This window comes from Elephas maximus, chromosome 5 (genome assembly GCF_024166365.1).
Source record: "Elephas maximus indicus isolate mEleMax1 chromosome 5, mEleMax1 primary haplotype, whole genome shotgun sequence".
NCBI classification, from domain to species: domain Eukaryota; kingdom Metazoa; phylum Chordata; class Mammalia; order Proboscidea; family Elephantidae; genus Elephas; species Elephas maximus.
Genome location: NC_064823.1, coordinates 25,603,342 through 25,631,265, shown reverse-complemented (window position 1 = coordinate 25,631,265; position 27,924 = coordinate 25,603,342).

The following is a 27,924-nucleotide window of genomic DNA, read 5'->3' as shown; positions in this document are numbered from 1 at the left end:
GCTACTCCTCCAAGGCTACTGGCCTAGGTTTATCTGCCTAATTCTGGTGTACAATACTAGCAAATGCATGTGGCAAACCTAGAGCTCCTACCACAAGAATAAAGATAATTTTTAGAACTTGTCATATTTTTTGTTTTACTTTACCAACTTGATCTGAACCAAGTGGGAAAGACGGTTTCTACACTTTGGAGTCCTCAGAAACCCTGGCAGAGAACAAGATAAACTATGAAAATGGTGCGTATATCGGTTGTTAAGATGGTAGAGTATGTTTTTTCATTTCTGTATATGCTCAATTTTCTTAAAAGGATCATATTATTTTTATAATTGTATACTTTTATAACTGAATGAAAATTTTAAGCTCAGAAGAAGTTTTTGATGTCTTTAAAGTTGGAGAGAAGCTATAGCTAATCCTTGTGTAATGAAATCATTGGGAAAACTATTTTTCTAATAATATTGTGTTTTTGGTGAAAATTTACACAGCAAAATAGATTCGCATTTAACAATTTCTATCCATGTTGTTCAGTGACATTGGTTATATATTTCACAATGTGTCAACATTTTCATTATCTCCATTACGGTTGTTCCATTTTCATTAATCTAGTTTCTCTGCCCTTCCCCTTACCTTCTCATCTTTGCTTTAGGGTAAATGTTGGCCATTTGGTCTTATATAGTTGATTTTTTTTTTTTTTTTAAAGAACACAGTACTCCGGGTGATTTTGTTTATTTTATGAGCTAATATGTTATTTAACTGAAAGGTGAACTTCGGGTATAGTTTCAGTTCCAGGTTTAAGCCGTATCTCAGGGTGATAGCCTTGGGACTTCCTCTCTGGACTGGTAGAGACTGGCCTTTTTTAGAGTTTGAGCTTTGTTCTGTGTTATTCTCCCATTCCATCCGGAACCATTTATTGTGTTCCAGGTTAGAACAGTCAATAGTGGTAACCAGGCACTATCTAGTTCTTCTGGTCTCAGAATAGATGAGGCCATGGTTCATGTGGGATATTAATCCTATAGAGTAGTTTCTTCTTTGAGTCTTTGGTTTCCTTCTTTCTGTTTTGCTCCAGACGAGTAAAGACCAATAGCCGTATCTTAGATGGCTGCTTGCTGGGAGAACTCTTCTTGTACATACCAAACCAAACACCAAGTCCATTGCCATTGAGTGGATTACGAATGTAAATTCAGTGGAGTTGCATCTTATTTGAAGGTTAGGTTCTAAAGCTAAAAAAAAAAGAGAGCAAAATCACAAAGATCACACCGAAAATCCCTTAAATCATAACACCAGAAAGCATAGGCTATATTGGCTCTGGGTGGATAACTCTGAATTGTAAAGTATGTAATACATATAGTAATGCAGAGTATATTTTAAAGAATAAGTGTACAAAAAAAATTTTTGCACCTTCTCCAATAGTTTGCATATTGGTTAAGGTTGAAGCAGATTTTAAAACTTTTATGCCAACCTTAGTTGATTTTATATATTTTTTTAATCTTTCAACAAGAGATCTGAAAGCAAGAGTTATAGAAATGTGTTGTCGTCAATAGAGTCACATTTGTGATTCAGTATTCCAGCCAAAAGTCTTCACTAACCTCCTATCCAACCCTTGTTTATTCAGCTATGCATTTATTACAGCGCTTGACACCAAGGCTTGATAAAGTTCTCCCTTTCAAGCAGCCAGCTTTCTCATGAGATTTGGAACAAATCGCTATTTCTTCCTATGGAGCTATGTTTTATGACAAGCTTGTATCATTAAATATTATAATCAGACTCATTTTGGTGAAGAGCTCAGGCTAGGAGAGACATGAAGGAATGGATCTCACCACTACCTCCTGTTACAGACAGAGAAGTCTTAAATGCAATGTTGTGTGAAACCTTCTCACATTTCTCTTTCTCTCTCTTAGCTAAATTTGCAGTAGTTAAATGGTGTATGGTGCTATGCCCCCATTCGAGCTGGCAATATAGACTATAAAACTGCTTTCTTATTGGGGTTTTCATGCATATTGTTGGCATAACACCTACTTCATACTTACTCCATTTTCAGTTGCATTGACACAGAGTGAAAGGCAAGATGTGTATTGGTCAGAACTCATGGTTACTGTGACAGAAACTAGCTCAAGCAGGGCTGCTCTAGCTTCAGGCAGGGATGAATCTGATTGTTCAGAGAATATCATCAGGACTTTATCCCTCTGTATCTCTCCACTCTGTTCTTTTCTGTATTGGCTTTATTTTCAGGCTGTATTTCTCATACAGTGGGAAAAATAGCCACCAGAGGTACAGATTTACATGGTTTTCTCAGAATATAAGCCAAGAGAAAAGATAAGTAAACTGTTTTTCCCTAAGGTCCATACTAAATCCTGAAAAGACCCACTCCTTGGGTCTCACATCCATCTCTGAACCAATCTCATTGCCTAGAAGAAGGGGATCTCTGATTAGCTGGCCTGGGGTGTTGGAGAAAGTAGGGCCACAAGATTCAAATAGCACATGCTGTCAGAGACGAAGTTACCAAAATACAGGAATACTGAAGAGTCCAAAAAAAATGATTACTCACTCTAGATGGATACCCTTTCCCACCTTCCTCTTTACCAGATGATAAGATAGCTGGCTACCTGCAGAGCTGCGTGCCCAGCATCCCTGATTGTTCTTTGTAACTCTGCTACACAGCTGTAGCTTATTGATGCAGAGTGGTCAACAAACATGAGCTGGGCCATTCAAATCCAGTCATTCTCAATATTTGACAATTTGAACTGAAAGACAATGAGATGGGAAATTGTTAGAATGAAATCATAGTAGTTCCAACACATAAGGGGAAAAAAAAATCCATGTGTTACTTCTGCTAAGGTCCCTAGAAGTGCCCTGCATCCATCACATCCAAGATTTAGTTGTTCAATTATTTTCTTTTGATTCTTTGAGCTGAATCAGCGTTGGTTGTATATCCAACAGCCATTTATTTCCTCTCCCACCTCATCCTTGGTAGTAGAAGCTCAAATTGACCATGTGCTCAGTAGGCACTGGGCCCTTTTCCAGACCCAAGGCAGTAAATCATGGTCTGAGCCAGTTACGCGGTCTCATTCTCCTTACCAGTGATTGGCTTATGTATAGGCACATGCATTCCTGTAGCACCTGGGATGGAGTCATCTGGAGAAAGCTAGGAAAGGTTTTTCTCACCTCCTCTCCTCTTCTCCTCTAGGTGTCATGTCTGCATGTGATTCTTGGAACATCTAGAGCCATTTTAAAGCCACGAGGAGAGACTCACTAACACGCTGTGGTTGGAAAGAGCCAAAAGTTGGAAAGCACCTGGGACTCTGATTGAGCTACTGAATTAGCCAGCTCTGGAGCCTCCAAGCTTGTTGTTTTTAACCTACTGCCGTCAAGTCAATTTCAACTCAAGATAATAAATTGTATATTGTTTAAATAAGAGTTAGTTGGGTTTTTGCTCACTCTTGGGTTAAAGCAAACTAAATTATATATCCAACATATTCCCAATAAATCTTCTCAATATAAGGCAGCTTGAGTTCATTTCTATTACTTGCAACCAGGGAATATAAACTAGCAGATTGTGTAACCTGCGTTTTCCATGCTTTGCCAGGCTGTGTGAGCAAATCGGGTCATTTTCACATTAATATCCCAAATACTGATGCTCTGACCAGCTTGACAGTAGGAACCCTCATCTTTTCCTGGAATTTCCCTCAAATATTTTCTAAAATCTCATTGGAATGTTTGTCATTGTGTGCCATCCAGTTAATTCCATCTTGTAGCAACCCAAATGACGGAGTAGACCTGCTCCATAGGGTTTCCCAGGCTATCTTTATGGTAGCACATGGCCAGGTCTTTTCTCCTTTGGAGAGGCTGGTGGGCTCAGACTGCTGACCTTTCAGTTAGGAGCCAAACTCTTAACCACTGCACCACCAGCACACCTTACTGGAACTCTTAGACTTTTTAAAATAAATTTGCACTAGTTACTTCTCACTTGTCAGGGAATGGGAAGGTAGTCTCAGCAATGATTTTATAATTGGCTTTTGTTCACTGGTTTTCTGATGATAAAAGGCATGTACATTGTAGAAAATTTGGAAAATGATGTGAAATATAAAGAACAAAAATCACTATAATTTCACCATCAAGAGATAATCACTTTTATGAGCTAGTTTACTTATTTCTAGTATTTTTCAAATATTTTTATTATAAAATATAATACCTGCATATAAGTGCACACAATATATATGTAAAGTTTAGTGAATAATTACTAAATTCCCAAGTAACCATTACCTGAAAAACCTACCAAATCAGTTGCTGTCAAGTCGATTCCAACTCATGGTGATCCTACAGGACAGAGTAGAACTGCCCCATAGGGTTTCCAAGGAGCAGATAGCATATTTGAACTTCTGACCTTTTGGTTTGCAGCCATAGCTCTTAACCACTGCACCACCAGGGCTCCAAGTGGCCAGGTCAAAATATATAAAATTACCATGATCTCGGAAGCCCCATAAGCTCCTTCCCAATTGTCTTAATTATCTAGTGCTGCTGTAATACAAATACCACCAGTGGGTGGCTTTAACAAACAGAAACTCATTTTCTCACATTTTAGGAGGCTAGAAGTTTGAATTCAGGGCATGGATTTAGGGGGAGTCTTTCTCTGTGTCCACTCTAGGAGAATATCTTTGTCTCTTTTTCAGCTTCTGTTCCTTGGTTCTTTGGAGATCTCATGTGGCATGACATCTATCTTCTTCCACCTCTGCTTGCTTCTCTGTGTTTAATCTGCTGTGGTTGGCTTAAAAAACTCCCTACACTGATATGACCTCTTAACATAACAAAGGCAGCCTATTCCCAAATGGGATTATGACCACAGGTATAGGGGTTAGGATTTACAACACATATTTTGGGGGGACACTATTCAATCTATAACACCAGTCGTAAACTTCCTCCTCTGTAAATAACCACTTGACTTTGTGATAATTATTTCCCTTACATTGTTTTATAGTTTTATCAACTGAGTGTGTATCATTAAAAATATTTTACTTTGTTTTTTTAACTTTATATAATTGAGATAATAACAAAAAACCAAATATCATATGTAAATTATGCCTTGATTCTTTCACTAAACAATATGTATGCAAGATTGATCTATATTATTGTGTGTAGCTGGAGTTCATTTATTTTCATTGCTGTTTAATATTCCAAGCAGTAATTAATGAAAGGCAGTAATTTAATATATCAATTCTATTCTACATAAGCATACGGGTTATAGCCAATATTTTTCTTGAATGTTTTCTTTTCATGGTAAATGTATAGTGCTTCTAAACCTTTATATTTCACTTCAATCACTTAACATTATAGTGTAAGTACTTTCTTATGTCATTAAAAACAATTCTGAAATATTATGTCTAATTGCTGCATATTGTATGGCTGTAGCACAATTTATTAACCATTCTCTTAGGGTTTTCATTCAGATCATTTCTAATTATTTGCTATTATAAATCATTTTATGGTGAACATTTTTATACATAAGAATTTTTACCTATATTTCAAAGCATTTCCTTAGATCATTTCACAAAAATAAAATCACTATGTCAAACTGTATAAATATCTTAAAGTCAAATTTATCTGTAGAGGGTTACCCATTACCCACCACCATCCAGTTGATTCCAACTCACAGTGACCCTGTCGGACAGAGTAGAACTGCCCCACAGTATTTCCAAGGGGTGGCTGGTGGCTTTGAATTGCTGACCTTTTGGTTAGTAGCCGAGTTCTTAACTACTGTGCAACCAGGGCTCCTGCAGAAGTTGCTACTTATTATTTCCTCAGGAGTGAGTGAGTTGTTGTTGTTGTTAGATGCCATTGAGTGTGTTCCGACTCATGGCTACCCTATGTATAATAGAACAGAACACTGCCTGGTCCTGCACCATCCTCACAATTGTTGTTGTTTGAGCCCATTGTTGCAGCCACTGTATCAATCCATCTTGTTGAGGGTCTTCCTCTTTTTCACTCACCCTCCACTTTCCCAAGTGTTTTAGTCATGTGGTGCTGCTATAACAGAAATACCACAAGTGGATGTCTTCAAAAAACAGAAGTTTATTCTCCCAAGGTCTAGTAGGCTAGAAGTCCAAATTCAGGGTGTCAGCTCCAGGGGAAGACTTTCTTCTCTTTGTTGACTCTGGAGGAAGATCCTTGTCATCAACCTTCCGATGGTCTGGGAGCTTCTTTGCACAGGAACCTTGGGTCTTAAGGACACACTGTGCTTCCAGTGCTGCTTTCTTGGTGGTATGGGGTCCCCATGCCTCTCTGCTCATTTCTCTTTTATATCTCAAGAAAGATTGGCTTAAGACACTAGCTAATCTAGTAGGCCTCATCAATATAACTGTTGCTAATCCATTTTATTAACTTCATAGGATTTACAACACATAGGGAAATCACATAAGATGACAAAATGGTAGACAATCACACAATACTAGCCAAGCTGACAGACATTTTGGGGGGACACAATTCAATCCATGACACCAAGCATGATGTCCTTCTCCAGGGACTGATCCCTCCTGATAACATGTCTAAAGTATGTGAGACAAAGTCTCACCATCCTCACTTCTAAGGAACATTCTGGCTGTACTTCTTCCAACACAGATTTGTTTGTTCCTCTGGCAGTCCCTGTTATATCCAATATTCTTCACCCATATCATAATTCAAAAGCATTAATTCTTCTTCAATCTTCCTTATTCGTTGTCTGGCTTTCACATGCATATGAGTCGATTGAAAATACCATGGCTTGGGTCAGGCACACCTTAGTCCTTAAAGTGACACTTTTGCTTTCTAACACTTTAAAGAGGCCTTTTGCAGCAGATTTGCCCAGTGCAATTCATCATTTGATTTCTTGACTGCTGCTTCCATGGACGTTGATTGTGGATGCAAGAGAAATGAAATCCTGGACAACTTCAATCATTTCTCCGTTTATCATGATGTTGCTTATTGGTCCAATTATGAGGACTTTTGTTTTCTTTATGTTGAGGTATAATCCATACTGAAGCTTGTAGTCCTTGATCTTCATCAGTAAGTACTTCAAGTCCTCTTTACTTTCAATAAAGAGTAAAGAGGACTTCATTTGGGCAGTTGGGGGTACCTGTTTAACCTTACCCTTCCCAGCATTAAATCACCTTGCTTGTTCTCTCTCTGTCTAATACATCTTCAAATGTTTTGAAGCAAATTTTGCTAGGATGGTAGAACCTAGGGAACTACAAAAAAAAAAAAAAAAAAGGCTTATTATATACAAGAACTATCCAGATAAATTAGACCTTCAGAAATAAATAGCATTAAAAATAATAAAAAATTAAAAAAGCATTTGACATAGTAGTTATTAATAATAAATAGAAATATTCCTGGTTTTAAGAGAAGAGAAAAATAGAAGCGGAAGGAGAATAAAACTGTAACACCAAACTCATTTCCTCTTCTTCTAAGCACACAATGAGATTACATTCAGTAGTCTCTCTTCCTTAGGTGGTGTGATCAGTTAAGCCCTCAACTACTAACCGAAAGCTTGGTGGTTCGAACCTACCCAAGGAAGGCTCGGAAGAAAGGCCTGGCAGTCTATTTCTGACAGATCACGGCCTTGAAAATCCTATGGAGCAGTTCTCCTCTGCACACATGAGGTCATGGGGTTGCCATGAGTCAGAACTGACTCGACAGCAACTTTTTTTTTTAAGACTTGTTTTCAGACATACCCATAACATCCTGCTTCCTCTTTCCCCATCCATTAGGTGAATGGAGATGGCTCCGAGGACAAAGATGAGGACAGAGCCATAAAATGGAAGCAGCCTCAGTTTCTAAATGACCCCATGGAGTGCCCCTCACCTGGAAAAACTCAAAATAAATGAGAAATAGATTTTATAAGGTTATGCATCTAAGAATTCAGGGTTTATATGCTACAGTAGCTGGCATTATTTCCCTAACCATTAAAAAAATATATATTAATTACTATATTATAGACACTTTGCTAAATACTTATATTAATTAATCCTTACAGCAATTCTGTGCAGTAGGCTTTATTAATACTATCTTAAAGCTAAATTATTTCCCCAAGGCTGAAGACTAAGTGCTAGCAATTCAGAATTTCAATCTGAGTTCCTCTGATGGCGAAGGTCATGCTCACCCTGCTATCCCATGCCGCCTCCTGTAAGTAAATGTTTTATATAGAGAGGTTATATAAAATATATAGGTATTACGTAACATAAATATATAAAATACATAGCCATTTTATATAACAACTACAGAAAAACTATTAACCCACACCAAATGACCTGCCAAGTCAATTCTGACTCAAGGTTTGACCCTGTGTGTGCAGAATAGAACAGCTCCATAGAGTTTTCAAGTCTGTAACCTTTTGGAAACAGATCACCGGGCCTATTGAAGCACTAACCGTTTGTGCCACCCGGGGAACTTGGCAAATGATTACTGACAAATAGTAATTATATAGAGTGCCTACTATGTACCACGCTCTGTTCCTGGCATGTACGGCAGTGAATCTTACATCTTCTCCAAATTACGTCTCACTTTTAAATATAGAAATTGAAAGTCATTGTTTATGTTTAGCTAATTTGTTAACAATAGATCTTTTTATATGTTAAATACAAATATCATATATTTCCATGCTTTGACTGGGACAACGTGAGGTGGGGCCATAAGGAATGTGCATACTAAGGGGTCATTCTTGAGGGGTTTGGACCTATACACCACTCACTGGTCCCATGAGGTGGCCTCGACTGTGGCAAAACCTTTGATGGGGCAGCCATAGGGAGTGTTCTGGAGCTGCCCCTTAAAAAAAAAAAACTGAACCACCCAGCAAATCACAATGGCATGCTGTTCAAGTCACAAAGACATATCCCAGGCTACATGTGTGCCTAAATAATAACTTCCTTAAACTGCAGCCTACTTCCTAGGGAGAAAACAAGCTTGTGAGTATAAACTTTAAAAACTTCAAATTTAAAAAGCAATGCCTATCATCAAAAATAGATTTTTTAAATCTTCCTTTTATGTCCAGTTCACCTACAACCATCAGCTGAACTGAAAACTGTAAAGTACTTCAAATCTGCCAGCACAAGACTAGGATGCAGAAACGTCACATTATTCTCTTTGTCTTAAGTCAAATTAAATCTGAACCTAAATTCTGTATCTTCCATATTGATAAGAATTTAAAACTTTTTCATTTCAAAATGGATTCGTGAGCCACTACCCCTCCTTTGGTATCACACAAGAAACTGGTGGGACTTTCATGATCCAAAAGAAAAGTTCTAAGGGCTTCTGTGGTAACCAGTCCATCCTAGTTATCCTGAAAGATGCATGGTCATTTCAAGGGGCAGCTCCTGAACAATGCCCATCCCCCTCCGGCTGCTTTTATCAGCTGCCCCACCTAAGGCCTTGCCACATACCTGGGCTCCTCTTGGGAACTAGGCAAGTGGTACAAGCCCCATCTGAAGGTCTCCTCTGTTCTCACCACCCTTATAGCCCCACCTCACCTTCCTCCGCTCAAAGTATCCTCTATAATCCCCCCACTGCTCTCTACTCTCCCTTCCATAACACCTGAAACAGCGATGCTTCTCACAGACCAAACTGTGTCCTTCACAGGATCACAGATACCAACTCCTTTCTGGGTTGGGATGAAAGAAATGAGATCTTAATTCCTCCCTGGTGAGTCTTCAGCAGCAGCAGCATCAACAACAGTAATGAAAACTAGTAATAATTCTAAAAACTAGTATAATTCTCCTTGTCACGTACCCATAAAAATGGAATCTAGCAATAGACTTCAACAAATTGAAACTAGTCATTAAGTGCTTAACTTGCTTTATTTAAGGTTGTATTTTAGTAAAAAGATCCTGGAATTGAAATTTTTGCCTCATCATTCACCAACTACTCAAGAATGATCTAGTTCATTCCACTCCTAGGCAGTACCACATTTATTATGGTCAAATAATTCATCAAATATTTCTCAATACTTTCTACTTGACATCCATGGTGCTAGAGACTCAGGATATAATAATACTTATGCTTGAGCACTTACTCCATGCCAGGTGTATCTTCACAAGTATTAACTCATGTAATTTTCAATGAAGCACACACCTATCTTTATTTTTTTACACATGAGGAAAGCTTTTCTTAAGAGAAGTCATGTAACAGGCTCAGAGTCATAGTGCTAGTAAATTGTAAAGAAGAGATTCTAACATAGGCAGTCTGGCTCAAGAGCTGTGCTCATAATCAGTGTCCTAATGAGATATTACATGTCTCTTTGCATAATAGCATCTATATTAATAGAGTGACTACCAGAGTCTTCCATTCACAGCTCACTGCTCCCTGTTGGAAATTCCCTTTCCACCATCCCTTTCTCTAAGACCTATCAAACTGAAATGCATTCTACCCTCTAGGATTCTTCAGCCAAAAACCCTAATCTTCATTTCCCCTAATACCTAGGTAAGATAAAGAACACCAAGAGCACTGAAAAGATATTGGTGGGCATCCATACCTAATACACATTAAAAAATGCACCTTCATTTTCTGAAATGATGCAAAACTTAGTTATTTTACAAGAAAACCATTTTGTTCTAAATTATCTGATATGGAAATTCTGGTACAAAAAAAAATGCTTATGGCAGCAGAATCAATCTCTCTCTTTCTCTTACCCTTACACACATCTAGTCTTCCTGCAGATATCCAGCCCAGTCCTGTCCCAGTGCCAAAGATGGTGTTGGGTAGAATATTCAGGAACAGGCCCACCAATGGGGACCTCCCCATTAGACCAAAAAATTCTTCTCAAGCAGAGATTACTTATCGCCGTAAAGAGAGAAGACCTTCAGTATCAACTATTGCCTGGCATCCTTCTGATCTCTAACATTCTACTTGGTTCTGACTAATGATTCCAGCTCTGGCTGTCACAATCATTTCTTTAAACAAGGGGTAATGAGAATACCATGACCTTATGGCATCTGTGTAATTGTTCTGTAGAAATCTCTCACACTGCTCAATGATAAATGTATTAATTATCTTAACTAGGAAGATAAAGAATTATATTTTTAAAAAAATCATATAAATCTATTCCTTCATGCCATCAACAAAAGTTCTCTCTCTCTCTCTCCAGTGTATATCCTTGGGCTTTTTGCTAATTAAAATTATTGTTGTTGTTGCCGTTGAGTCAATTCTGACTCCAAGCAACACCATGTGGCAAAGTAGAAATGCCCCATAAGGTTTTCTAGGCTGTAACCTTTATGAAAGGAGATTACCAGGTCTTTCTCCCACAGAGGTGCTGGGTAGGATCGAACCACCAACCTTCAAGTTAGCAGCCCAGTGTTTAACCATTGCATCATCAGGGTTTCTTTAATCAAAATTAGAAAAATTAAATAAATTACTAACATGGATTGAATTGTGTATCAGATATGTGTATCAATTTGACTGGGCCATGATTCCCAGTATTGTGTGATTGTCCACCATTTTGTCATCTGATATGATTTTCCTATGTGCTGTCAACCCTATTACTATGATGTTAATGAGATGGATTAAGGCAGTTATGTTGATGAGATATACAAGATTAAATTGTGTCTTAAGCCAATCTTTTTCGAGATATAAATGACAGAAGCAAGCAGAGAGACAGGGGGACCTCATACCACCAAGAATGCATTGCCAAAAGCAGAGTGCGTCATTTGGACCTGGGGTTCCTGTGTGAAGAAGCTCCTAGTCCAGGGGAAGATGGATGGCAAGGACCTTCCTCCAGAACCAACAGAGAAAACCTTCCCCTGGAGCTGACGCCCTGAATTTGGACTTCTAGCCTACTAGACTGTGAGAGAATAAACTTCTGTTTGTTAAAACCATGTACTTGTGGTATTTCTGTTATGGCAGCACTAGATGACTAAGAAAATTACCATATAAGTATCAGTACCAACTGTACAAGGACTATTCTAGGTAGAAAGGAGTATAAGGTTCAGGAATGTTCTTCAAGAATTTGCATTCTATTGAGAAAAGAAGATCTAAGTAGGATAACTAAAAGCACAAAGTAATAAATCCTCATCAACTACATGATATAGGTAAGATATACCCTTGAAACAGAGAAGATTGAGTGGTCTATTTTGGCTGAAGTGATTAGGGAAAGTTTAAATACAGAGTCAGGGTTTAGCAAGGTCTTGAAAACTAGAATGGATTATCTTAGAAGAGCTGAGGGGGAGGCATTCAGGCAACAGAACTGATGAGAACAAAGTACGGAAACATAGGCAGAGGTTCAGGGCTATGGAGTGAAATTTAACTGGAGTGGATGATCTATGTAGAGAGAAAAGTAGGACCTAGACTGGAAAGAGAGTTGGAGGCAAAATATGAAGAGCTTTAAACTACAGCCCAAGAAGTTTGGGCTCTATGAAGTTGACCATAAGGAGTTATGGAAGGTTTCTAAGCAATGGGAGACATTGCAAAAATGGTGCTTGGAAAGCAAAGTAGCAAGGATTATAGCAGTGTTTCCCAAGCTTTTTTTTATTATTGCTCTCCCTAAAGAGCCTGAATATACTTTTTTTTTCTAATTTCCACCCATTATGAAATTTTAAAACCACAGATATATTGTGTATATGTTTATGTGCTGTATGTATATCTATGCCTTATACATTAAAAAATAAGCTATTTTCTACTCCCTCCAAAAAAATCTTCACCCTCTTAGGACTGATATGGTCCCCATTGAGAATGCATAGATTGTAGGATATATAGAATTGAAGGGTGGTATGTCAAAAGATGGCAAAACTACATCTTACATACTTTGGGCATGTTATCAGGAGGGATCGGTCCCTGAAAAAGAGCATCATGCTTGGTAAAGTACAGGGTCAGTGAAGAAGAGGAGGACCCTCAACGAGATGGATTGACACAGTATCTGCAACAATGGGCTCAAGCATAACGACTATTGTGAGCATGGTGCAGGATTGGGCAGTGTTTCATTCTGTAGCACATAGGGTCACTATGAGTCAGAACAGACTCAACAGCACCTAACAACAACATGTCAAAAGATGGGGTACAAAGTATTTCTGTGTTCCTTGTAGCAGTATAAGCAAGCAAGGAAGTAGAAGAAGCTGGGGTCTAACAAAAGACAGTAACTTACTTCAGATTGGAGACAGAGTGAACTAACAGAAGGAAGGTCAACCAGGAAGATAAGTGTTCTAAAAACGTTCCACCTCAGGATAGACACAGGCAACAGTTGGCACCTGCATTTCCAGGAGAAGATGATGAGGTCTCAATCAGGTAGACAGCACACAGCAGCAAGGAATCTGAGATGGTGTTTCACAGGCAATGGGCATGCTAGCGGTCATTATCTTAGAGATGTGCTACATGGAGGCAGAACCACAAGACAGAATGACAGGCAAGGGAAAAGGCTGACACAAGTAAGACGGAGTTGCTAGAAATTGGAATGCAGCAGAAGTGAAATCCTGAGCATCTAGAGCACAAGGAGCAGGAGAAACTATAACTTGAAGACTAATCTGGGACTCAAAGATCAGCACTAAAATACCTGGCTGTCTCAGTTGTCTAGTGTTGCCAGACAAAATATACCACGAGTGGTTGACTTGAAAGAACAGTGTCATGGATTGAATTATGTCTGCCCAAAAATCTGTGTATCAACTTGGTTATGCCATGTGTGGTTGTCCTCCATTTTGTGATTATAATTTTATATTGAGAGTATTAAGGTGGGATTGTAACACACCCTTACCCAGGTCACCTCCCTGATCCAAGGTAAAGGGAGTTTCCCTGGGCTGTGGTCTGCACCACCTTTTATCTCTCAAGAGACAAAAGGAAAGGGAAGAAAACAGAGAGTTGGGGACCTCATATCACCAAGAAAGCAGCACCAGGAGCAGAGCGTGTCCTTTGGACACAGGGTCCCTGCACCTGAGGAGCTCCTTGATCAGGGGAAGATTGAAGACAAGGACTTTCCTCCAGAGCCAACAGAGAGAGAAAGCCTTCCCTGGAGCCAGCACCCTGAATTTGGACTTGTAACCTACTGAACTGTGAGAGAATAAATTTCTCTTTGTTAAAGCCATCCACTTGTGGTATTTCTGTTATAGCAGTGCTGGATGACTAAGACAAAGAAAAGTTTATTTTTTTTCACAATCCAGGAGGCTGGAAGTCTAAATTCAGTGTGTGTCTCTTGGGGAGGTCCTTTCTTGTCTATTTCAGCTTTCAGTAGCTGCCAACAACCCTTGGTGTTCCTGGGCTTGTAGATGCATCTGCCTCCATAGTCTGTCTCTCTCCTCCCTCTGTGTGTATGTGTCTGTGTTTATTCCACTCTTTTCATAACTTAGAAGTCATTGGGTTTAGGACCTATCTTACCTAGTTAACATAACAAAAGAAAACACCTATTTACAGGATCATATTTACCGGTACAGGGATTAGGATTTCCACACATATTTTGTGGGGGACACAATTCAATCTATAATAACACTGGCCCAGGAGGATGATTCAATCATTCTCTATGAGGGAGCTACAGAGGTGGTTTAAATACAACTACCTTGTATGTCATACTGTGGCGGCTTGCATGTTGCCATGATGCCAGAAGCTATGTTGCCAGTATTTCAAATACCAGCAGGGTCACCTATGGTGAATAGATTTTAGGAGAACTTTCAGACTAAAACACTAGAGAGAAAGGTCTGGTGTTCTACTTCCAGAAATTAGTCAATGAAAACCCTATGGATCACAACAGAGTGTTGTCTAATATAGTGCAGGAAGATGAGCCCACTAGAGTGGAAGGCACCATACAGTGGCTGCAACAAAGGACTCAAACATTCAAACATAACAGTAATCATAAGTATGGCCCAATGATTCATTCTGTTGTACATGGGATCACCTTGAGTTGAAGTCTACTTGACAGCTGGAACACCGCTTTGCTTATGTCAAGCTGAATTCAGACAGTAAGAGGAACAAGGCTGAGTCTTCAGGGGATTACGTGAGGCTGGTAGAGCAGGAAAAGAGTCTATAAGCAGAATGAGCACTAAGAAATCATTTCAGGACATCTAGCTAATGATGGCAGTCTAAGCACAAGAATTTATAAGCTCTGAACTCCACTAAAAATTAGAATAAAGGCATTAAAAAAAAAACCTCACAATAAAGAGAATACAAGGGAAGCACAGGAGAGAGGTCATCAAATTTCTGGGAAATGGGAAGCTAAAAAAGCTGTGGTTCTGGCTAAGGAAGCTCTAACCGAAAATCCACAGAAAGGAGGCTGCAGATAAGAGAAAGACAGTCTGTTCTGCGGCATACCAAAAAGGCTTGGGACTCACAGATACCAGAGAGCATGGAGAGTGAGAATGACACGCCAGGCCCAAAACAGAAAAATTGATTGAAAAATCTCTATATAAAACAGTGCATGTATACGTTCAATACTCTGGAGCTCAAACATCCCACCTCTAATACCAAGAGAAAAAATAAGAAGTTAAGAGACTTGAAAAAATAAAATAAATTGAATGCCCTGTCTGAGGAGAGCTAGGTTGTTAGTATGGGTGTGATGGCCCTGAGAGCAAAGCTACATGCAGGCATTTAGAGGCCTCCTTTGTGATGCCTGAGCAGCAGGCCCAGAGAGAACTGTCCAATCAAGGGATGGGGCCTCCAGGAAGGAAATCCCAAAAGAAAATGTTGGGGTGGGAAAGGTACCATAGACTTCACACAATACTGGGCTGCTACCATGACGTAAGAAAACAATGAAGGCAGTTATCATGAAGAAGGGCACTACACAAGAAAGGAAACGAAATCATAGAACGCAGCTAGGTTACATTGTTGTTTTTGTTGTTGTTAGGTGCCATAGAGTCTGTTCCGACTCACAGCGACGCTATGTACAACAGAACAAAACACTGCACAGTTCTGCGCCATCCTCACAATCATTGTTATGTTTGAGCCCATTGTTGCAGCTGCTGTCTCAATCCATCTCATTGAGGGCCTCCCTCTTTTTCACTGGCACTCTACTTTACCAAGCTTGATGTCCTTCTCCAGGTAATGGTCCCTCCTGATAACATGTCCAAAGTAAATGAGATGAAGTCTCACCTTCCTCACTTCTAAGGAGCATTCTGGCTGTACTTTTTCCAAGGCAGATTTGTTTATTCTACTAAAAAGTCCATGGCATATTCAACAGTCTTTGCCAACACCATAACTCAAAGGCATCAATTCTTCTTTGATCTTCCTTATTCATTGTCCAGCTTTTGCACGCATATGAGGTGACAGAAAATACCTTGGCTTGGGTCAGGCACACCTTAGTCCTCAAAATGACATCTTTGCTTTTTAACACTTTAAAGAGGTCTTTTGCAGCAGATTTTTCCAATACAATGTGTCATTTGATTTCTCAATTGCAGCTTCCATGGGTGTTGATTGTGGATCCAAGTGAAATGAAATCCTTGACAGCTTCAGTATTTTCTCCATTTATTATGATGTTGTTTATTTGTTCAGTTGTGAGGATTTTTGTTTTCTTTATCTTGAAGAGTAATCCATACTGAAGGCTGTGGTCTTTGATCTTCATCGGTAAGTGCTTCAAGTCCTCTTCACTTTCAGCAAGCAAAGTAGTGTCATCTGCATATAGTAGATTGTTAATGAGTCTTCCTCCAATCCTGATACCCCAACCTTCTTCATATAGTACAGTTTCTCGGATTATTTGCTCAGCATACAGATTGAATAAGTATGGTGAAAGGATACATCCCTGACACACTTTTCCTGATTTTAAGCCATGCAGTATCCTCTTGTTCTGTTTGAACGACTGCCTCTTTGTCTATGTACAGGTTCCTCATGAGCACAATTAAGTGCTCTGGAATTCCCATTCTTTACAATGTTTTCCATAATTTGTTATGATGCCCACAATCAAATGCCTTTGCACAGTCAATAAAATGCAGGTAAACATCTTTCTGCTATTCTCTACTTTCAGCCAAGATCTGACATCAACAATGATATATATCCCTTGTTCCAAGTCCTCTTCTGAATCTGGCTTGAATCTCTGGCAGTTCCTTCTCCATGTACTGCTGCAACTGCTTCTGAATTATCTTCAGCAAAATTGTACCTGTGTGTGATATTAATGACGTTATTCAATAATTTCTGCATTCTGTTGGATCACCTTTCTTTGGAATAGGCATATATATGGATCTCTTCCAGTTAGTTGGCCAGGTAGCCGTCTTCCAAATTTCTTGGCATAGACAAGTGACCACTTCCAGCATTGCATCTGTTTGTTGAAACATCATAATTGGTATTTCATCAATTTCTGGAGCCTTGTTTTTCGTCAATGAATTCAGTGCAACTTGGACCTCTTCAATACTTTAAGTTCTTGATCATGTGTTACCTCCTGAAATAGCTGAACATCAATCACTTCTTTTTGGTACAGTGACTCTGAGTATTCCTTCCATCTCCTTTTGATGCTTCCTGCATCATTCAATATTTTGCTCAGGAAATCCTTCAATACTGCAACTCGAAGCATGAGCATTTTCTTTACTTCTATTAGTTTGAGAAATGCTGAATGTGTTCTTCTCTTTGGGTTTTTTAACTCTGGGTCTTTGCACATTTCATTATAATATTTTACTTTGTCTTCTTGAGCTGCACTTTGATATGTTCTGTTCAGCTCTTCATCATTTTTTCCATTGTCTTTAGCTACTCAACATTCAAGAGCAAGTTTCAGAGTCTCTTCTCACATCCATTTTGGTCTTTTCTTTCTTTTCTGTCTTTTTAATGATCTTTTGGTTTCTTCATGTATGATGTCCCTCCACAACTTGTCTGGTCTTGGGTCATTGGTGTTCAATTTGTCAAAATCTATTCTTAAGATGGTCTCTAAATTCAGGTGGAATATAGTCAAGGTCAAACTTTGGCTCTCGTGGACTAGTTTTAATTTTCTTCAACTTCAACTTGCGTTATCAGCAATTGACGGTCAGTTCCACAGTTGGTGCCTGGCCTTGTTCTGACTGACAATATTGAGCTTCTCCATATTCTCTTTCCACAGATGATTTGATTCCTGTGTATTCCATCAGGTGAGATCTGCATGTATAGTCTCCATTTATGTTACTGAAAAAAGATATTTCCAAAGAATAAGTCATTTGTCTTGCAAAATTCTATCGTGCAATCTCTGGCATCATTTCTATCACCAAGGCCATCTTTTCCAACTACCAATCCTTCTTTGTTTCCAAATTTGCATTCCAATCTCAAGCAATTATACCACAACTCACCTGTCAGTTTGTTGTACTGTGGTGGCTTGTGTGTTGCTGTGATGCTGGAAGCTATGTCACCAGAATTTCAAATACCAGTAAGGTCACCCATGGTGGACAATTTTCAGAGAGCTTTCAGACTAAGACAGGCTAGTAGACCTGGTGGTCTACTTCTGAAAAAATTGACCAGTGAAAGCCTTATGAATGGCAACGGAACATTGATATAGTGCCAGTAGATTAGCCCCTCAGGTTGGAAGGCATCAAAATATCACTAGGGAAGAGCTACTCCTCAAAGTAGAGTTGACCTTAATGATGTAGAAGGAGTCAAGCTTTTGGGACCTTCATTTACTGATGTGGCACAACTCAAAATGAGAAAAAGCAGCTGCAAACATCCATTAATAATCAGAATGTGGACTGTACAAATTATAGAATCAAGGAAAATTGGAAGTCATCAAAAATGAAATGGAATATATAAAGATGGATATCCTAGGCATTAGTGAGCTGAAATGGACTGGTATTGGCCATTTTGAATTAGGCAGTCCAGGAATGATAATTGAAGAGGAATGGCATTGCATTCATCTTCAAAAAGAATGTTTCAAGATCTATCCTGACGTACAATGCTGTCAATGATAGGATAATATCCATATGCCTACAAGGAAGACAAGTTAATACAACTATTATTCAAATTTATGCACCATGCCAAAGATGAAGAAATTGAAGATTTTTACCAACTTCTGCAGTCTGAAATTGATCAAACATACAATCAAGATGGGTTGATAATTATCCTATACCATGGAATAGAACTGTCCCATAGGGTTTCCAAGGAGTGGCTGGTAGATTTGAACCGCTGGCCTTTTGGTTAGCAGCCAAGCTCTTAACAACTGCGCCACCAGAGCGCCATTACTGGTGATAGGTTAAATTATTGGTCAATAATCTAACCTTTCTCTTGCTTTACAAATTGTAGAATCAATATACAAGATGCAGAAGAATTAATTGGGTTCATAGAACAAATTGTAAATAGAATCACTCCTGACAACTTAAAAGAAAAATTATAGTGAACAAGAGTTGGAATATGAAAAGGGAAGAGGTAGATGAAGGGTCGCATCTCTAGTACCCTCATCTTTCAAAATGAGGAGTCCAGAGATTCTTTCCATAGTTGTTTGAATAAGAAATGATAATATAAATATATTATTTAAAGTTACATAGGTGACCATGAGAGTAAGAAGAGTAACATAAATATGTGACGAGGAGGTTGAAAGAGATGAAAGGTAAATGGAGTAAATGAGCGAAATCACCATGTATCATAGTAGAATTCAACTGAAAAAATTAAATTGATGAATAGGGAAATAACAGTTTAGGCATATCATTTAGAAATATAAATGTAACTACCTGAAAAGAAAAAAATTAAAATGGAAACTGATAAAAATATTAAAAGTTTTTTACCCCCTCCCCAATAGGGAATAGATAAGGATGGGGAAGTGAAAGGATAAGGACTTCTGCTTTTCCTGATAAGCTTTCTTTTGTACTATTTGACTTTTAAATGTTTATTTACTGTTTGATAAAAACAAAGATGATTTTCATTTAATAAAAATTTATGTATATAGTCCAAATAAAGTAATTGTTTCCAGAAAGAGGGTAGCAGCAGGAATGAAATGAGTTGGCAGACATCATAGACATGATGAAGGGAGAATTGTCTAGACTCGATAATTAACATGAATGACAAAAGAAAGGGAAGATATAAAAATATACCCCAAGTTTTGAGACTGAATGAGTGGAAGGAGTCCAGAGTCACTACCAAAAACAGGGCATTTGAGAGGGTAACCTTGTATTTTGTTTTTATCTATCAGCAGTCTTATTTCAATCTTAGGTTCCCCATTTTCTTTTGTACTGATTTTCTGCCCCTTCCTGCCTTCTCATCTTTGCTTTTGCACAAATATTGCCCTTTTGATCTCATGTAATTGATCTAAGGTGCACGTTTCTCTCAGGTGTTATTTTATCAGCCTGTCTGTGGTTTGCCTTAAATGTTTTTTTCTGTTGTTTGCCTTAAATGTAGTCTCCAGGGATAGCTTCAGTTCCAGTTCAGAAGGGTATCTATGACCATAGTCTCTGGGGTTCCTCCAGTCTCTGTCAGACCAGTAAGTCTGGTCTTTTGTGTGAGTTTGATTTTTTATTGTATAATTTTTCTCCTGCTCTGTCTAGGACCCTTTGTTTTGATCCCAGCCGGAGCAAACGGTAGTGGGCACCTAGTTCTTCTGGCACTGGGGTCATATAGGCTGTAGTTCATGTGGTCCATTAGTCCTTTGAACTAACTGCTCCCTTGAGTCTTTGGTTTTTGTCACTCTCCTTTGGTCCAGATGGTAAGGGAACAATAGTTGTATCTTAGATGGCTACTTCTGACCTTTAAGATCCCGGACACTATTCACCAAAGTAGGATACAGAACTTTGTCTTTATGAACTATGTTGTGCCAATTGATGTAAATGTCCCCTGAATCTACGGTCCTTTACCTTCACAAGCTTGTATTTTGAAGATATGATAAGTGTAGTTCTTGACATTTGTATATGAGGAGATAACAGGAGAAATAAGTAATTTAAAATTTTAAAAGCATTCCTTCATTTTAAATATCAAAACCTAGTAGGCAAATTCCATCTGCAAAAGGTGTTCCTTTTCCCTATGTGAGCCTCTGGGTATATATTTAATAGTTGACAAAGAATAAAATTGGAGAGAAATGTGTATCATCCATAGGAAGTACCCAAACATTCTACAAAAGAGGGAGACCTGCTCCATGCTCCAGTGAAAGGATGAGAGCTGGAGAGAGGTGGGACTCAGACTACTGAATATCATGGGTAAAAAGATAAACCTGTGCTATAGAAGACAAACTGAATGTCCTAAACCCAGGGATATAGGGTAAGTCTTACCTACTAAGCGACAAATGAGTAACCAAGTAGAAGATCAAAATTTAGATTTACTTTTTGTCTGAATGTTGGGGTGAAGAAGATTGTGTGATGATGAAAAATAAAAAAGTTCAGTGTTGATAGAAGTGTGGTTTGAATTTGGAAAGGTTATGGAAAGAAGTTTATATCAATAACACCACCAACTGGGCAAAAGATAGACTGCAGCAGACTTGTAAGAGGAGGTTCTTCAGAACTCAACAGAGAAAGAGAAAGCATTAGAGGAGAGGGAGAAGGAGAAGGAGAAAGAAAAAAAGTGCCAGGTATTTTTAATAATTAAAATTAGGTGTAAGTACAAAATCAAGTAATGAAATGTTTTTCCCCGTTTTTGTCAGCTAAACTAATTAACAAAACCATATTATTTGAAGGTTCCCCCCATCCTCCCCCAGAGCTCAGAATGCGGGATATAGAAAGCTGGAAAAACTGTCGCTCCTACACTAACAAGAGGAAATTCTGAATATGCTACAAAGTCACCATTTTTCTTGAAACCATCTGTGGTAGGCGGAACAATGGTCCCAAACAAATGTTTAGAGAACTGAAGAAAAAATTCAAGCCTTGAGTTGCAGTACTGAAGGATTCTATGGGGAAAACATTAAACAATGCAGGAAGCATCAAAAGAAGATGGAAGGAATACACAGAGTCATTATGCCAAAGAGAATTGGTCAACACTCAAGCATTTCAGGAGGTAACATATGATGAGGAGCCAATGGTACTGAAGGAAGGAGTCCAAGCTTCACTGAAGGCATTGGTGGAAAAAGGAGGACAGAATGCCAATTGAGATGTTTCAAAAAACAGATGCAGTGCTAGAAGTGCTCACTCATCTATGCCAAGAAATTTGGAAGAGAGCTACCTGGATGACCAACTGGAAGAGACTCATATTTATGCCTATTCCCAAGAAAGGTGATTCAACCGAATGTGGAAATTATTGAACAATATCATTAATATCATACACAAGCAAAATTTTGCTGAAGATCATTCAAAAGCTGATACATGGCTGCAGCAGTATATCGACAGAGAACTGCCAGAAATTCAAGCCAGACTTAGAAGAGGACGTGGAATGAGGGATATCATTTCTGATGTCAGATGAATCCTGGCTGAAAGCAGAGAATACCAGAAAGATGTTTACCTGTGTTTTATTGACTGTGCTAAGGCATTCAGCTGTGTGGATCATAGCAAATCATGGATAACATTGCAAAGAATGGGAATTCCAGAGCACTTAACTGTACTCATGAGGAACCTGTACAAGGATCAAGAGGCAGTAGTCCAAACAGATCAAAGGCTATTGCATGGCTTAAAGTCAGAAAAGGTGTGTGTCAGAGTTGTATTCTTTCACCATACCTATCAATCTGTATGCTGAGCAAATAATCCAAGAAGCTGGACTCTATGAAAAAGAACGGGGCATCAGGATTGGAGGTAGACTCACTAACAAACTGTGTTATGCAGATAACACAACCTTGCTCGCAGAAAGTGAAGAGGACTTGAAGCACTTACTGATGAAGACCAAAGACCACAGCCTTCAGTATGGATTGCACCTCAACATAAAGAAAACAAAAATCCTCACAACTGGACCTATAAGCAACATCATGAGAAACGGAGAAAAGATTGAGGTTATCAAGGATTTCATTTTACTTGGATCCACAATCAACACCTATGGAAGCAGCAGTCAAGAAATCAAAAGACGCATTGCATTGTACAAATTGGCCGCAAAAGACCTCTTTAAAGTGTTGAAAAGCAAAGATATCACCTTGAGGACTAAGGTGTGCCTGACCTAAGCCATGGTGTTTTCAATCACCTCATATGTATGCAAAAGCTGGACAATGAATAAGGAAGACCGAAGAAGAACTGATGCCTTTGAGTTGTGGTGTTGGCCAAGCATATTGAATATACTGTAGACGGCCAAAAGAACGAACAAATCTGTCTTGCAAGAATTACAGCCAGAATGCTCCCTTTAGAAGCAAGGACAGCTAGACTGCGTCTTACATACTTTGGACATGTTATCAGGAGGGATCAGTCCCTGGAGAAGGACATCATGCTTGTTAAAATAAAGAATCAGTGAAAAAGAGAAAGACTCTCAAGGAAATGGATTGACACAGCAGCTGCAACAACAGGCTTGTGAGGATGGCGCAGGACCGGGCAGTGTTTCATTCTGTTGTGCATAGGGTCCCTGTGAGTCAGAACCGATTCCATGTCAGCACCACCACCACCACCAACAACAACCACAAAACATTGATAATAGAAAATAAAGTCATAGAGACATACTTTGCGTTTGTCTTAGTTACCTAGTGCTGCCGTAACAAAAAATATCACAAGTATTTTTAGAACTCTAAAGAACAGAAATTGATTTTCTCACAGTTCAGGAGGCCAGAAGTCTGAATTCAGGGCATGGAGGTACAGGGGTGTCCTTCTTTGTCTATTGCAGCTTCTAGTAGCCAGCAATCATTGGCGTTCCCGAGCCTGTAGATGCATCCGCCATGGAAGTATCTCTCCTTATTGGCATCTTTCCCCTGTATGTCTCTACTTCTCTCTTTTCATAACTCAGACGTTATTAGGTTTAGGAATTCTCCCTACTCTGGTATGACCTCATTAACATGTACGATTCTATTTACATGACATTCTAAAAACTGGAAAACTATAAGAACAGAAGTCAAATTACTAGTTTCCTGGGATTTGGAATGAATAGAAAGAATTGACCACAAAGGAGTTCAAGAAAACTTTTTGGGATAATGGAAATGTCCTTTTTCTTAAGTGTGGTGATAGTTTCACAATTATATGCGTTTGTCAAAATTCAAAGAATTGAACACCTAAAAAGGGTGAATTTTACTGTGTGTAAACTTTATCTCAATACCTATGTCTCAATTTTTTTTTTTTAAGGCATACCAACAACAGTTTCAAGATATTTTGAGACCCCACATGTGCTGAGTAGAACAGCTCCATAAGGTTTTCAGGAGCCCTGACAGCACAGTATTTAAGAGCTTAGCTGCTAATCAAAAGGTCAGCAGTTCAAATCCACTAGCCGCTCCTTGGAAACCCTAGGGGGCAGTTCTACCTATCCTACAGGGTCAATTATGTGTTGGAATCAACTCAATGGCAACAGTTACAGGGTTTTCAAGGCCGTGACCTTTCAGAAGCAGATCGACAGATCTGTCTTCCAAGGCACCTCTGAGAGGGTTCAAACAGCCAAACTTTCAGCGAAAATAGTCACGTGCCTAACCATTTGCACTACCCAGGCCTGGCAATTTATTAATTTCAGAATTTCCCTGAATTGGCAATATCTGCAGATGTTTTTCTTTTAAATGTTTATTCTGGCTTTGGCCATCATACATTTTAAATTTATATTTCTTAAAGCTTAAGTTTTATTTAGTTCAATTTATCGGTCTTTTTCCTTTGTGACTTCACAGATTTTGTAGCTACTAGGAAGTCCTTCTCTAATGAAATATTAGAGATTCTTTTACTATTTGTTTGATTTTTTTTTTTTTTTTTTAACTTCAAGTTGCTGATCATGGTGAGATGGGAGCTATGGATCCAGTTTGTTTTTTCCATATGGCTACTCAGAAGTCCCAGGGCCATTTATTGAATGATTTATCTTTTCTCCACTAACTTGAAATGATGCTTTTATCTTATACTAAGTCCCCATATCTATTTGAGCCTACTTCTGTTATTCTTATTCTATTTAAATGATCTGCTAACAGTTAATGTGCTTAGCTGCTAACCGAAAGCTGGAGGTTCGAGTTCACCCAGAGATGTCTCAGGAGAAAATCCTGGTGATCCACTACTGAAAAGTCAGCCATTAAAACCCCTATGGACCACAGGTCTACGCTGACATACGTGGGGCCACCATGAGTCAGAATCAACTCATTGGCAACTGGTAGTGATAATTTTAAAATATGCTTTACTATCTAATAAGCCTAGTCCTTTAATGACCCATTTAAAAAATGATAATTTGCCTATTTGTTTTGGTTTGGTATTTTTCCCTTTTAACTGTCAAACTTTTTCTATGGGAATTTTTTGGGATCACGTGAAATGTATAGATGAATTTAGGTAGAACTGACAACTTTGTAATGTTGAAACATCTTATTCAATAATATGGTATGACTTTTCTTTGTTCAAGTACCTTTTTTCTGCCCCCTGAGCTTTTTCATATACTTACCACATATTTCTTGTGAATTTTACTCCTATGTGTAGTATTTGCTGATATTCTAAATACGATCTTTTCTTCCATTACATCTTCTGTGTATATATAAGGATACTGTTTTCTTCACATTAATTTTGTACCCACCAATCTTACCAAGTCTTGGTATTGTTTTTAAGAGTTTTTCAGGAGATATCTTAGGTTTTCCAGGCATATGATTATGTAACGATATTTTAACTGCTCCTTTCCAATTTTTTTTAAATATCTAATTTCATTATTTTTTGTTTGTTTGTTTGCATTGCTCGGTACCTCAAGAAAAAAATGTTAATAGTAGTCTTGTTCCCAACTTTAATAGAAATACTTTTAGGGTTTGCCCATTAAGCACGGTATTAGCTTTGAGTTTAAAATATGTATTTTTATTATGTAAATGAAAAATAAAAAGTTTTTTAAGAAAGGATGTTGAACTTTATCAAATAAATTTTTATAATCTATAGAGATCATTAGATGATTTTTTATCTACGAATGTAATTAATTGAAAGACTTCCTACTGAATTATCCTTGCATTACTGAAGAAAATCCCACTGGTAATGGGTACTAGTCTTTTAATGCCCAGCTATGTTCTGTTTGCTAATACTTATATAATAGGCTTTTGGCATCTATAATCATAAGTAAAACTGGTCTTCAGTTTTCTTCTTCAGGGTGTTCCTGAGTTTTCGTATCAATGTTTTGCTTGCTTGAGAAGAATTTAGCTTTCCTTTTTTTTCTGCCTATGCACTATAAGAGTTTAATAGCTTTTGAGTTATTTGCTTTTCCAAGGTCTGGTACAATATTCTCATCCTTTGGGATGATTCTTCAACAATTTTCTCTACTTTTTTCCATTGAAATTTATGTAGATTTTTTAGCGTATCTTTTGGGATCATATTTGATGATTTACATTTTTCTAGAAAAATAAACCCACTTCATCAAGTCCCCAAATTTGTTTGCATAGAATCGAGCATAGTATTTGCATTATTTAAGAATTTTTCTCTGCATCTCTAATTATCACTTGTTTTTGTTTTCTTCTGCTTTTTTTCTTGATTTTATAAAGTAAGGTTTATCTATTTTATTATTTTCTTCTTAAGAACCAGGTTTTTCTACAGTCTTCCTGTTTTCTAACTTACTTCTGTTTTAATCTATGACTTCCTTATTACTGCTAGCATTCATTTTTGTTCATTCTGCCAGCTCTTTATGCTTACTTCATTTATTGTCATTCTGCCTTGATTATTAATAGAAATATTTAAGACCATGCATTTTTCTCAGGAGACCATTTTAGAGTTACCCCTAAAGAATTTTAGTGTTTTCACAATTTCTATTTTTTAGATACTTGATAGTTTTATTTTTATTTCCTCTATTTCCTGTTTAACTTAAAGGACATTTAAAAAGTGTTATTTTTTATTTCAAAATATTAAGGATTTTTGTATATTCATTTTTGGTAAAGCTAATGAATTGTTTTTTGGCACTGTGATCAGGGAATATTGTCTCTATTGTTTCTCAATTTTGGAATTTTTGGAAACTGTCTCTACGGATACTTAATACTAATATGATTCTTTTTTCTCCTTGTGTCCATTGTAGTTTTTACTTAAAAAATTTTGAAGCCTTGTTTTATGGTAATCAGTCTTCACTATGAGTTGCACATTTTATCATTTAAAAATGACTTTGTCTTTTAATATATTTTTTCTCAATTCAACCATGTCTGAGTTCTTTTGCTGTATTTTTTTCACTAGTCCACTAGTTCACCTTCTACCACTTTCTTAAGGAAGGTCTTATGGAAACAATATTGAGTTACCGCATGTTCAAATGTTTTTTGCCTTCATACTTTAAAAGTCTGCCCGGTTATTAGTTTTTGGGGCCACAATTTTTCCTTAAGAATTTAGAAATGCTGCCTTACCATATTAGCTTTGGATGTTACCGTGGCCAAGTCTGAGGCTAACCTGAATCTTCCCCTTAGTTAATTTTCTGGGCCTCATTGCCTAAAAGAATCTTGCTTTATCTTTGCTGTTTGACAGTAACTCTCAATGCTGACTATTCTATGCCAGTGTTTCCTGGAACCTGATTTGTCCTATCAAATTACAGATTAAATTCTGTCATTTCTGAAAACTTTTATTGAATTATATAAAATTATTTATTTTATATATGTTAAATTGTTTTTATTTCCATGTTCTCCTTTTTTTCAATTATGCTTATGCTGGTTTTTATTTTTGTTTTAGCTATAATTCTTGAATCTTTTAACTTGTTTAAATTACCCATTTCTTTTCTCATGTTTTTTATACATGTCTTTTATATCTCTTATACATGTGTTTTCAACAGTGACTTTTCTCCCTTTCACCATCCTTGAACTCACCCTCATTTTTGTGATGGTTTTATTTCTATTTTTTTCACATTTCATTTGCCATTTTTTCATTTTCTCTTCCCTAAGCTTTTGTACCTCTTCTTTGTGCTGTTATTCTATATAGGTAAATGTTTATTTATGGCTAAATATTTGGTCACAATTTTCTCTGTGTTCCTGGCTAGCACAAACTTTCCTTATGACCCACATTTTTTTTGTTTTTAATTTTTATTGAGCTTCAAGTGAACGTTTACAAATCAAGTCAGTCTGTCACATACAAGTTTATATACACTTTACTCCATACTCTCACTTGCTCTCCCCCTAATGCGTCAGCCCTTCC